General features: G+C 31.3%; 1 long non-coding RNA gene across 1 annotated transcript; it reads left to right on the plus strand.

Moving 5' to 3' along the window:
• The first annotated feature begins 4,513 nt into the window (after positions 1 to 4,513).
• LOC139514843 (uncharacterized) lies at positions 4,514 to 12,836 on the plus strand. The gene is made up of 3 exons (XR_011662723.1): positions 4,514 to 4,588; positions 11,816 to 11,901; positions 12,815 to 12,836. It is a non-coding gene; the product is annotated as an uncharacterized lncRNA (long non-coding RNA).
• Positions 12,837 to 14,579: the final 1,743 nt, after the last annotated feature.

Genomic DNA, 14,579 nt, shown 5'->3' on the forward strand with positions numbered 1-14,579 from the left:
CTTTTGTAGTTTTGATATCAAAGCGTAATAAAACATTCTCATACAAATAACACTTAGGTTAAAATTTGGTACGCCAAATGGGCGTTTTGTCTACATAAGACTCACCAATGGCGCTCGAAACAAAACAGTTGGAAGGTAAAATGAAAGACGAAATTACAGAGTATAAAAAGCCATAAAAATTCCTTGTAAATAAAGTGAAACTGATATGCTGTTTCGACGTTTTGTGAATCTGACATTAAATAATTTTCTAATTTTATATTCCACAAACTTTAGAAAATCGATTGTAGTGTAGACGAAACGCGCCTCGGCGTATAAAATTATAATCCTGGTACCTTTGATAACTATTTACACCACTGGGTCGATGCCACTGCTGGTGGACGTTTCGTCCCCGAGGGTATCAGCAGCCCAGTAGTCAGCACTTCGGTGTTGACATGAATATCAATTATATTGTCATTTTTATAAATTTTCTGTTTACAAAACTTTGAAGTTTTCGAAAAACTAAGGATTTTCTTACCCCAGGAGTAGATTACCTTAGCCGTATTTGGCACAACTTTTTGGAATTTTGGGTCCTCAATGCTCTTTAACTTTGTATTTGTTTGGCTTTTTAACTATTTTGATCTGAGCGTCACTGATGAGTCTTATGTAGACGAAACGCGCGTCTGGCGTATAAAATTATAATCCTGGTACCTTTGATAACTATTTAGCTTATCTATGGTCGATTTTTAAAATCGAGGTGGACCAATGGTATTAATTCTAAAGTGTGAAATATATTGCATTGAAAGGGCATGTTTCTTAGAGCAGGTACAAGTCATATGCATTCCAAGTAAAAAGTAAAATCACAAAAATACTGAAATCGGAGAAAAATTCAAAAAGAAAGTCCCTAATCAAATGTCAAAATCAAAAACTCCAACACATCAAAATAATGGATAACAACTGTCATATTCCTGGCTTGATTTTAAGCTAGCTAAACCTCTCACTTGTATAACATTCGCATCAAATTCCAATATATTGTCAACGATGTTTGAACATAACATACTGTATGTATGTCCCAAGTCAGGAGCCTGTAATTCAGTGGTTGTCGTTTGTTGATGTTTTACGTTTTTGTTTTTCGATCATTTTATCATTTTCAACACACTCTCTTTTATAAACGTTATATTAATGTATTTGGTAATGTTTATCTTTTTCATATGACTTAATTTGTATATGGATTACATATAAAAATATAAAATATATATATCTTTTTTTGAACAACATTATATTTCCAGTAACCTTAGACAGCTGGTCCCTTACATTTCACGGAACTACAACAGATCCATGGTCAGGTGGGTATTACTTGATTCCAAATCACCGGCAGTTCAAGTTCCGACCAGCATGCTCCTCTACGCTAATACATGATTATAACTTTTTTTTAACTTAACAAACACTACTTTTTCACTTAGTTACAATATTTTCATACAGTTTTGTAGAAATTTGTCCCCGGCTTAGTATATATCTAGGATTTTAATTGGTTAACTCACAACGTTATAAAACCCATAGCCCCTGGGTGTTGCTAACCCATATCCCGGACGTTGCTAACCATTATCCCGGGGAACTTCACGCAAGTTTTCCTTAGATCAATGATTGCTCCTTGTGAAGTATTGAATTCTGTAGATTTTCCATGATGTTTGTAATTAAACATTTAATTCATAAACGATTTTGTCCTATTATGCCGATCATTTACACTCATTCCATTAAATGCATCACTTGACTGCCACATTTTCAAGGAATTGGACTACTGACCTAGCTATGCAAATGACCCACGTTGACGTCAAACCATCTATGACGTAACTCTAAATTTGACTCAATCCAGTTTCTCTGTCTCCGTATTTAAAACGTCTTATATTTGACTACCTGTCGGGTTCTACCTAAGGTAGTACCCTACCCCCCGTAGGAACTATGTAAAATTTCCAAATTTCAATAAAACTTTTTTAGATAATGAAGAAAAAACCGTTGTTTTCACGTTACACTTTGTACCAGAATTTCCATAAAACTCGCTCGATTCGGACTAAGACCGGGGATAAATTCGTTATCTACGTTCATATCCGTAGATAACGATATTTAAACACCCTTTAGTACCCTGTACACCCTTCGGCTACGCCTCATGGTGTACTTGGGTACTTCAGGTTAAAATATACAGATCTACGGATATGAACATAGATAACTTATAATATATTAATTACTATATAAGATATTTTTATACACATATAATTACCTTAAATATTAGCACAGCAATGTTTATTCTGCAAGTTTGTGGAAGCAAATGTTTGTTCTTCCATCGACAGCGCTTCAGACAACTCAGCCAACTAGACTGAACTTATGTAAAAAAAAATCAGCTTTCGGTGGCCTAGTGTTACATTTCCTCGTCAGTACAATCTAGAGTTGTAAAACAGTACATGATATATATGACATGAAGATGCAATTGATTGCAGATTAGCAAAATTACCTGTCGTAAAATATCGTAAGATAAAGTCACAGAAATAATTATTTTATAAGGACGTCTAAACAAGCGACAACTCTACATCAGATCCATCTAATGGATCACCAGCGAAATGCGTATACTTGCTTGGAAGAAAATTAAAGTTATAAACAAATTTATTGATTAAAAGTTTAATGTGAATATACACTACTACCGTCTATCTCATAAAAGTAATATGATGTAGAATACTAAAATGTCTGCTCCCTTATAACGTATTTTTATATGTTAAACAATCATCAGTCTTTCAATATTTTGTTATTATATTTACAGCACAAGGAAGTAACGTCGTAACAGCAGAACCAACTACTGACAATGTAACACAACCAAAAAAAACTACTGACACCATAACAAAGGCAACAACTCCTGCTGACGCACCAACAACAAAAACAACTACTTACGATGTAACACCACCAAAAATGACTAATGACACCAAAACAACGAAATCAACAACTCCTGTTGACTTACAAACAACAAAAACAACTACAGTCACAGTACCAACAACAAAAACTACATCCCAAAATAATGTAGAAACTACAGGTAAAACAACACAAAATAATCTTTTTACATCGCCAGTTACATCCATTACTCCGGGTAAGTAGTGAAATATGGATCATAATTTAGTTAGCATAGCATCACGTGACTTTGGAATTACTTCCACCACGTGCGATTGGCACCAACATTTTATAAATGAGTTTAAAGTGTACGGGTAAACATAGTGACCACAAATTAACGTAAATAACTGTCGAACGCATATTCTACATGAAATATTTCAGTTTAGTTTTTGGTTTAGTGATATCATTAATAAACTGCATAAAAGACTTGTAAGTCTATAGTCAAATAAACCCTCGGGTAGTTACAGCTAACTATGAGAGGTACCGACAAAGATATTTAAATAAATTTTTATTGCTGTTATTTATCTCTAATATGTTAAGAATGTTAATGCTAACTCTTAAGGGATATTAAGAATACCCAAGTGTCGGTTCCCTCATAACGTATTATCATATGTTTAAAAAATCATCAGTCTTCAATCTGCTGTTATTATATTTACAGCCCAAGGAAGTAACGTCGAAACAGCAGATCCAACTACTTACGATGTAACACCACCAAAAATGACTAATGACACCAAAACAACGAAATCAACAACTCCTGTTGGCTTACAAACAACAAAAACAACTACAGTCACAGTACCAACAACAAAAACAACTACAGTCACAGTACCAACAACAAAAACAACTACAGTCACAGTACCAACAACAAAAACTACATCCCAAAATAATGTAGAAACTACAGGTAAAACAACACAAAATAATCTTTTTACATCGCCAGTTACATCCATTACTCCGGGTAAGTAGTGAAATATGGATCATAATTTAGTTAGCATAGCATCACGTGACTTTGGAATTACTTCCACCACGTGCGATTGGCACCAACATTTTATAAATGAGTTAAAAGTGTACGGGTAAACATAGTGACCAAAAATTAACGTAAATAACTGTCGAACGCATATTCTACATGAAATATTTCAGTTTAGTTTTTGGTTTAGTGATATCATTAATAAACTGCATAAAAGACTTGTAAGTCTATAGTCAAATAAACCCTCGGGTAGTTACAGCTAACTATGAGAGGTACCGACAAAGATATTTAAATAAATTTTTATTGCTGTTATTTATCTCTAATATGTTAAGAATGTTAATGCTTACTCTTAAGGGATATTAAGAATACCCAAGTGTCGGTTCCCTCATAACGTATTATCATATGTTTAAAAAATCATCAGTCTTCAATCTGCTGTTATTATATTTACAGCCCAAGGAAGTAACGTCGAAACAGCAGATCCAACTACTTACGATGTAACACCACCAAAAATGACTAATGACACCAAAACAACGAAATCAACAACTCCTGTTGACTTACAAACAACAAAAACAACTACAGTCACAGTACCAACAACAAAAACAACTACAGTCACAGTACCAACAACAAAAACAACTACAGTCACAGTACCAACAACAAAAACAACTACAGTCACAGTACCAACAACAAAAACTACATCCCAAAATAATGTAGAAACTACAGGTAAAACAACACAAAATAATCTTTTTACATCTGCAGTTACATCCATTACTCCGGGTAAGTATTAAAGTATTATCATAATTTAGTTAGCATGGCACCACGTGACTTGGGAATTACCTCCACCACGTGCGATTGGCACTAACATTTTATAAATGAGTTAAAGTTTACGGGTAAACATAGTGACCGAAAAGTAACGTAAAGAACTGTCGTACACATATTCTGCATAAAAGACATTACCTTTAGTTTTTGGTACAATGATATCATTAATAAACTGCATAAAAGACTTGTTAGTCTATAATCAAATAAACTCTTGGGTAGTAACAGCTCACGATGAGAGGTATCGACAAAGATACATAAATGAAAGAATCTTTTTTTTTTGCTTTATCTCAAATATGTTAAGAATGGTTTTCCTGTTGTTCTAACTGATTTCGCACCTAAGAATAATATTGAATTTTTAAATTTTCCATCAAATAGACAAGAATAAAATCGCACAAAAATCACGGATTCGCATTTATCAAATGAAAGATTAATTTGTTGTTTGATTGTTTAGGTAACAAAAGAGTAATTCTACGGTGACTTATAGTTGTTAATTTCTTTTTCGTTTGGATTCTTATGGAGATTTGACTTATTGACAATCATACCTGCTCTTCTAATTTTTATTTTAATATTCTGGAGTTATTCAAACCTCTTAACATAAGTTTTAAGATAATCTAGTCTAAAAGCTTAAGTAAAGCTTTGAATTAATGTATCACCTGTCTATGAAACCAGAGTTATTAGTTCTATCGACGTATTACTTGTGTTAGATTAAATTACAAATATGTTTCACTTGAATCCGTTAGTTTGACTGATGAACAAAAAAAAAAGCGTGTTATAGAAAAATTAACCTTTTTCTAAAATGATATATGTAATTCGTGATGACACCTACTTCCACTAAAAAAGTGCACGGGTAAATAAACTAAAACTTGATAGTCGTCATATATTTCATGATTTAATTAGGGTAAAAATGTAATCTTAGAAATGACATTTTTATAAGTTTCCTGTTTACAAATGTAAGAACTTTAAGAAATACTAAAGATTTAATTATCCCAGGCATTGATTACCTAACTGTATTTGACACAACGTGTTTTTGAATTTTTGGCCCTCATGCTCTTGAACTTTGTACTTGTTTGGCTTTATTACTGTTTTGATCTGAGTGTCACTGGGGAGTCTTATGCAGACGGAACGCGCGTCTTTCGTATTGAATTATAAGCCTGGTACCTTTGATAACATTTGTTTTTTATACTATGTCAATAATGTATATTCGCGAAATATCTATGTAAACAGTGTATTCGCATCAAAGATTAATTTATAGGTAATCCTTCTTTGGGATATGATTATACAAACTGTACGAATCAGTTGGAAAATGGCATATACGTCCCTAGTCAGGAGCCTTCAAATCAGTGGTTGTCGTACAATGAGCTCATTTGCTCATATGTTTGTAAATTCAAACAACAAAAAACTAACGGTTTGATTTATGTACAAACTAATGAACAGAAACAAATATGATATACAGTTTAAAAGGATAACCACTATATTACAGTCTTTAGCCTGGGGCAGGCATATACATAATGTGGTGGGTAAACCCTGCCCTTACTTTGGAGAGTAGTGTAACAGCATGACACAAAACAAATTATAAATATCAGTTGAACGGGAAAAATTAGCTTATCCGTTGGATACAAATCACAAAACAAAAAAAACAAACTGTATAAAAGGACTTAGTACTGATCTTAGAGTACTCGCTGTTACTGAAAGAGAGCTCAAAGCTCGTTGCATCAAATAACATTTTCAAAATTAAAAACTAAAGTATATAGCAGTTCACATCCAACATTCAGTGGAATTAGTTAAAGACGTAATTAATAGCAATTCTCTGTAACCACCAACCAAGTTGCGGCACGCATAGTCTCAGATTTTCTTGAAACTTGGTCTGTTGGTAGCTATCGATAAATTAACAAGAAAAATGTTGACAAAAATTTTGTTTATGCCCTCGTTGCCATGGTTACGGGTCCCCTTGGATTTTGCCTCAAAAATGCACATTTTGAGGATTAAACATGACCCATTTTAAGCAGTTATCATGCATACATTTCAAGTTTTTTGAATATTTTGACTATAATTTATTAAAATATAACACTTTATGAGTAAGATGAAAGATACAATTTATTTCTGACAAAAGGGAAAGAAGGGGGCAGCACTGGTTCAAATAGTGGAATTTTCAATGTATTCAAAAAGGCAAATTATAGGCATTTTGCATAACATAATTTTACACTTTTGCATCCACAACCAATTATACTAAAGTGATAAATGTAAATTATGACTGTTGCCTAGGATTAATTTATCATTAAAGGTTTGGGAAATAGGTTGCTAGGGTGGTTGCTATAGGAACATAAAAGTGTCATTTTTTGGTATTTTGAAGAAAAAATTTGACATTCTTATTTAAATAGTTTAAAAACAGTGACAAATACAAAATAAAAATCACTTGGGACATGTTGTGCATTCAATGACCTGAAAGTTGACCTCAAGGGCAAAGGTTATTAATGACCTTGACTTTGACCTTTGGTCTTTTTGTATTTAATTTTGTTGGAAATTTTATCAAATAAACCCCAAAAGTATTTAGAAAAAGTGTTTAGACACAATTTTGCTTACATTTCGCTAGAAAGTAAAATGCCAGAAGTCAAGGTCATGTTAAAAGTTCTTAGCAACGACCCTTACTTGATATAAAAGTACCTAGCAACCATACATAGTTGGGTTCAGATTGATATTAACTATGATATACAACCTAATTAAAAGTTGAGGGGTCAATATTTTCAATATAAACATTACCAGCCATTCTCACATAATCAGAAAATGCATAGCAACCATCCTTGTATTGGTGCTTTACTAAAGTTATAATTCATTCTTCCATTTAGACTCTCAAATTTCCTTAAAAAACAGGTATTGTGTTTCTTAAATAATTCACATACATGAGTTTACTCTGTTCTTAATCTTGAATCTTCAACGCATGTAAAAAGGTAATGTAACAAAACATTATTTTTATTAAATCTTATATGGATAAATGAACAATTTAATAATAAAAATTACCAACAAGACTCAATCATTTATCAATCAAAATATTCGAAAATATCATTTTACTCCATATAGGCGTTTTGCCTTTTAATGAATACTAGTACTAAAGGAGAAAATTCCAAATTACAGCATTTTTTCTTGTTTCCTTATCCTAGTTATGTACTCTTTTTTAGTTACTCTTGTAGCTATACTTAGCTTATTCTATATTGATATATATTTATGTTGATACTAAATGACGATAGTTATCCCAAATTGACTTTCAAGGGTATTTACTCTTATTAGGGGTTGTCAAATGAATTTAAAGTAGATTAATGGTATACTGCCATCTAAGATTGCACAATCACAGTACAAATTGGTCTGGTTATTTGCCTAAATCGCAGAGGAGAAGGTACCTATGAAAAGGGGCTTTTTTTGCCTCCTCTCTAAAGAAGTCTTAATTCATACTATTGCTAGACTTATTATAGAATTTAAAAAAAAATGATTTTTTTTTTGTTCCGGTAAAAAGAATGTTGCCTAGCAACCATTTTTACTACATAATCTAGCATAATTAGCACATACGAATGGATGTATCTGTACAAATAACCATATTTTCCAGATAAGATGGTTGATTTGAGAACAACTTGAAGTTACAAATGAATAGTCACTTCAATTTGAGTTCACAAATTGCTTAGCAACTACTTAGCAACAGAAATATTCCTGAGCAACGGTTAATAAAAAGGTGATTTGTGACCACTGAACTATGAATCTAGCAACATCAATTTAATAAAAATGAAACAATTGTCCTTATTTTTTTACTACAGTTTTTCTTTTCAAGTGAGCCATTTAAGAGGAGATAATTCTTTCAATAAAAAACAATATACTGGACTAATAGTGATTTTTTTAAATTATTACTTGTAGCGAGAAAACGAGTTCAGTGATACCATTGTTTTTTTTTATTTTCTTAAAACATATGATGAAACATGTCTTCCTACAATTATGCAAAATTCTATCTCAAAGAATTTTATATGCACACAAGTGTGTTTTTTCAAGAACAATCTAACCAAATATAGGCAATTTTCAATGACTCGTAGCTTGAAAAATAGCAAAAAGTCTATTTAATTCTATTTAATTCTATTTAAATGATATATCTTAACCATGTTACATTATTTGTAATCGTGTCTTGTTGATAGATTCTTTCTGCTATAATATGGTATTTTTGATATTAGGCAAAGACGCACACACATTCTTTATAGGACAATAACTACAATAAAAATCAGCTGACGATTTCGACGAAGAAGATCTAGTGCTGCTGATAATCTGTTTTTCTCTATTTCTCTTTTATTGTTTTCAAGATAATAGACAAAAAACATAAATGGGGAATGTATATTTGTGTTAAAGATTTGAACTGATTTGGTCATTACAAATACTTAAATTCAAGTTCAAATATGGAAATAAATCCAATTTGCTATTACAATTCATTTTTAGAATGTTTTCAGTCTAAAATGGAATTTGTCGAATTCATGTCTTGTCTCAACATTAATTTTGTATAAGTAAGTGTTCAATTTCTTAACGCTTGTTTCACTGTGTTGTCAAAGACGACTCATATTTATCTAACACACTTTCTTCTTTCTTATAAATAGCGTTAGATTATACTTTTTAAGCAAAGGTTATAATTCTATATTTTGGGGGCCAAAAGGGGTCCTGATTGGCCTGTTTGATTACTAAATCTCAATTGGAACTGAGATTCTGTTAAAATAACTTTTGCTAAACACACAACGTATTTTTTAATATTTCTTTTAATCTTCCACTGCTGATATACAAAAAAATCAATGCATAGATGCAGGGTAGTTATATTAGTTCGGAAAGAGCATTTTATCTTTTGTGATGAGGATGATGGAAGTTTAACGAAATGAATGTGATAGTGTCTTGATCAGAAGATAAATAATATTGCCCAAAACATGCTAAAAACAAATTTCTGTACATTTAGAAGCACATCTAAAACTATTTAAAATACAAAAACAGTGTGTACGCAATGAAAAAAAAATCGACGAAAAATATGAAATAATCAAGCCTTATAAGTTATAACGAGTGAAAATGAATATATTGTCTATGCATAACTTCTTTGCTTGAAAGGCCAACTCCAACCAAAATAAACTGGCCGATCTCTTAGCAGTTATATTCATTTTCTGTTCTTCTTGTAGATATAAATAATTTGTCTTTAAATAACATTTGGTTGTCTTCTGTGGAGTTGTCTCATCAGCCGACATCTTTAAAATTGTTGTATATATGTGTAATAAGTCTCATGAAATTAAATTTGCTATATTATTTACTTTTCCGGGTTAGATATGCGTTTTTGATATTATATTTTTCTTTTTTTTTTGTCCAAATGAAATCTAAAATAAACTCTTGCTGTGCAGTTTTTCTAAATAATTAATTGGTTGCTATGCACTTTTCAATATAAATCGATGGTTGCTAGGCATTTTCCTAATAGAAATAAATGGTTGCTAGGCAGTTTTACATTTTACAGGAATGATTGTTTACAACTAATGTGATGACACCCTCTAGACCTTTGAAGTTAGGTCTATTGAAAAGTTTATATAGTTCTGAATGAAAACATGTATGGTACATTTTTGATCAAATAAGGGTTGTTGTTAAGCACTTTTGACATGACCTTGACTCTTTATTTTTCATATGTTGATAAACAGTGGCTTAAAAACATCCTGATAATTTTCTCCATGTATAGCAGCCTCTTTCTATTATATTTCCTTTCAGAATTCAATTAATATACACAAGGTCAAAGGTCAAGGTCAGCAATGACCTTTGACCTTTGGACAAATTTATAGTAATTTAATTGCCAATAGTTTGCACATCATAGTCATTCAATACTTATTTCTGTTTGTGGATTATTTTAATAAAATGGCTACATTTTAGTGGTAAAAAGGCAAAAATGACACATTTTTGTTTTCATAGCAACCAACCTAGAACCTTATTTCCCAAACATTTTGTTACAATTTTTTTTATTAGAAACATTGATACTTTTTATTCATAACCCCAGGTTAAATGGAGGTGGATGCAAAAATGTCTAATTTGTTCATACAAAATGTGTAAAATTTGTGTTCTGAACTATATTGAAAAATGACCTCTGCTTCTGCGGTTGTGACAATATTCAGCCAAATATTTTTTTATATACAACATTTCTATTTTGTTTGTTAAGTTTCATGTTTCTAAAAAATATTTACAAATATTATTAAATACAACCTAGTTTTGAAAACGAATGACTGCAAAGTAGTTGTTTTTTGGATGCAAAATTCCTCAAAATTTGCAAGAAATCTCATTCACTTGGTTGACATGGCAACCATGACCTAGCAACATTTGGGTGGGCATTTTTCTTACTTTTTTACATGATCACATGTTTTGGCTAAGTTTCATGAAAATCAGTGACTATGCGTGCCACCCCCCTATATAAAATGGTTGGTGGTTACAGAAAATTGCTCTTAACAATTAGAGAAAAAGATTATTGTGCATTGACAAAATATAGAGACTTTTGTTTCCATTTCTTAAGCGATTCTAAATCATGAGCTGAAAAAGATGAAACCCTCGAGACTAGAAATTGGTATCAAATCGTTCTTAGAATTACTATTCTTATTTCGAACCACCACCAAACCAATTTATTTGGATGCCCTTTGAAATATATTTAGAGCCTGAGGTGTGGATAGAGAAAAACAAACTCTTTTTTGTAAATCAAATGATGTTTAAACAGTGGCATTAAATAGTTCTTAAATCAAACAAAGGCAACAATAGTATAAAGCTGTTCAAAAGTACCGGATCAATTAAGATAAAACAAATTCGGGTTAAAAACTAAAATTAAGAAAAACACATCAACACAGATCAGGAAAACAACGAAACAACATTAATCCTGAAGTGCAACAAACAAAAACGACAATGAATGCAACATACATAGACAAAGTAAATTCACAAAAATACCGAACTCTGATGAACATTCAAAAAGGGAAGTCCCTAATAAAATGGCAAAATTAAAAAATCAAACACATCAAACATAAAGGCATCAATTGTCACATTCCTGACTTGGTATATGCATGTTCTTAACATGCTTAAGTAGAAACTTTTCCTAATTGTAGTGTTCTTTTTCAGTGAACAATGATTCAGCTGTTATAGCCGGAACAGTTACAAGTGCTGTTATAGTGCTTGTCGTTGTCGCATTCTTTGTAATACTTTAGGTATGTTTTTATACATATTTTATTCATTAAGATATGAGAAGGATTGAGCAACAGGCACAGCCTATAAAAGATCTCTCCATATTACATTCACAATGTATATTTCAAAGAAGCAACTGTTTTTGAAACAATAAAATATAATGGAACAAGCATGCTTCTTATGGGAACACACTAGCAAATATATGTTTACAGTGCTTTTTGTAATTTTCTTTTTGTAAAGTATATTTAAGTATGTACTAGGCAATTACTCAGTTTTTATTCTTGAAACCTTGAAACATGCAAATATCCTTTATAAATCATTAGAAATATATAGTTTGAGATGTTAAGTTGGTAGACTCCCAAACAACATTTTCTAAGAATAACTTGTGACTTTCATCATGTCGCAATTAAAATCACCATAAAAAGAAAATGGCAAATTACAATCAAAGTTTAACGCTTTATCTACTGACTCACTGAATAAGTCCAATATATGAGAATCAGAGTGTGGAGGCCGGTATAAAAAACAACTTAAATTTGTTCATCACTACAATTCCTTATTTCAATCCAAAATAATTCAAGATTTATTACTTAAAAATGTCATTCCGTATAATAAAATGTAGACTATTTTTCACATTTTTCACATAAATAGTCATAACTCCGTCATATCTTAATATGTTTTTTTCTATCTAAACTAATAGGTTAATAACACCCATTTAATTTAATTTTGTCATCATTAATTGACCTGTCAAGATGAGATTCTGATATATACTCATATTCTCATATGCATGTATTAATGAGATCTAACTTAAGAAGTAAACTGCACACATTATTGTTTATTATTTCCAAATTCTTTTTATTACTATGATCAGGACCTAGAGTTTATTTAACAAATTCAAATCAAACCTTCATGGGCGCCATTTTTCTTTTTTTAATTCAGGTTTGTTGTGGTACCGCTGCTGTCGTACATCCAGGAATCTAGGAAGAAGATTACACTAGACAATGATATTAGTATACACATAATAAAAAAAAACCACTGACATACGGACATTGTCAAACGGATACTTCTTTCTTAATTATAACAAAACATCGAAGCTGTATATCTACATTGATCTCACAATACAAAATGTTCAACGTTTAACTTTAAGAGAGAAAATCGTTATTGTGCTTTGATCTGGTGCAACAATTGGTTGTGTTGTCCAAAAACTAGTGTAAACATTACAAGCTCTTATATTTGTTTTTACTTTGATTGACCTAAAATGTGAAAAAACTTGCATGCAAAGTACAAATGAAGTACATGTACACATAATTTTTTGCAGAGTGATATATTTGCTGTTATTTTCTCCAAGTATTGTTTCCAATAAGACTTGAAATAGTTGCAAATTTGGATTATATTGTGTATATATATAAGGAGACATACTGTATACTTACTTGTTTTTAACCTTGTTTCATGGGTTTTTGGGTCTCTAATTGGCAATTATGTATCAGATTTTTTTTTGTTTTTATATTAGAACTGTAATTTTATATTTGTTTACTTTTGTTCATTTTTCCATTGATTTATTAGAAATTTGATTGTTATATAACACGTTTCAACAATGATTTAATTCTCCCAGTTTTAATATGTTTACTTGCTTGCTCAATTGATTTCTGGCTATAGGTTACTACATTTTAAGCTTATATCTTGTTTTTTAGAAATGGAAAATTCAAATTTTATTGAGCGATAACTGAAAAATTAATCACAGATTCTGATCCCTTTCGAATTGAGAATTGCCTATCTAGCTTTAACATGGAAAAATCAAACTTTTAACATCGAAATTTATTGTATTACATATACATAATTGTACTTACTTTTTATATGTCTTCATAGTTGCAATGTTAACATTTGCATTCTTATGGCACACACCAGTTTAAAGAAAATCATCATTACAAATTTTAACTTCCTCGTATTCTTCACTAAGGCAAAGCACTTGAAGAAATTGGAGATTTCTAGCATACCGTTTCGATCGGTCTCAAGCAAATGATCTCCCGAACTGGAAGAATGGCAAATTATCCCTCAATCCCGTAGTCACAATTGGTCTCCAGCAAATGATCTATCGGATAATGGCAAATTATATCTCCATCCCGTAGTCACAATCGGTCTTCTCCAAATGATTTATCGGAGAATGTCACTTCTAACATGCAAGAATCAAACTCGGTCTCCAGCAAATGATTTATCGAAGAATGGCAAATTATCACTCCATACCGTAGTCACAATCGGTCTCCAGCAAATGATTTCTCTAAGAATGTCAATGTGTCCTAACATGCAAGAATCATACTCGGTCTGCAGCAAACGATCTATCGGATAATTTCACTGTGTTGTTCGCTTCGTTTTAGATATTTTAAATTTCTAAATAATGTTTCAAAACTTATTTAACAATTTTTGGTCAGTTTCATTCTCTGCTCAAACATTTCTACGAATTTGCTTTGATAAGACATTTGGAAAACATGCTTCCATATTTTGTTATACATAAAACTTCTGTGATTTTTTTGTAGTTTACTATATCTGGTGATATTCACTTAGTATTATTGTTTATATTTTTTAAATCGTGTTATGTCGGTATGATTTAATACTGTATTGTTTATAATATTTGGCATGGTGTCCAGAATGCACATGTGTTCTTCCATATTCTTGATTTTTATTTATATAAGTTGTTATTTTCACATGG

Source organism: Mytilus edulis, chromosome 3 (assembly GCF_963676685.1).
Source record: "Mytilus edulis chromosome 3, xbMytEdul2.2, whole genome shotgun sequence".
Taxonomy (NCBI): Eukaryota; Metazoa; Mollusca; class Bivalvia; order Mytilida; family Mytilidae; genus Mytilus; species Mytilus edulis.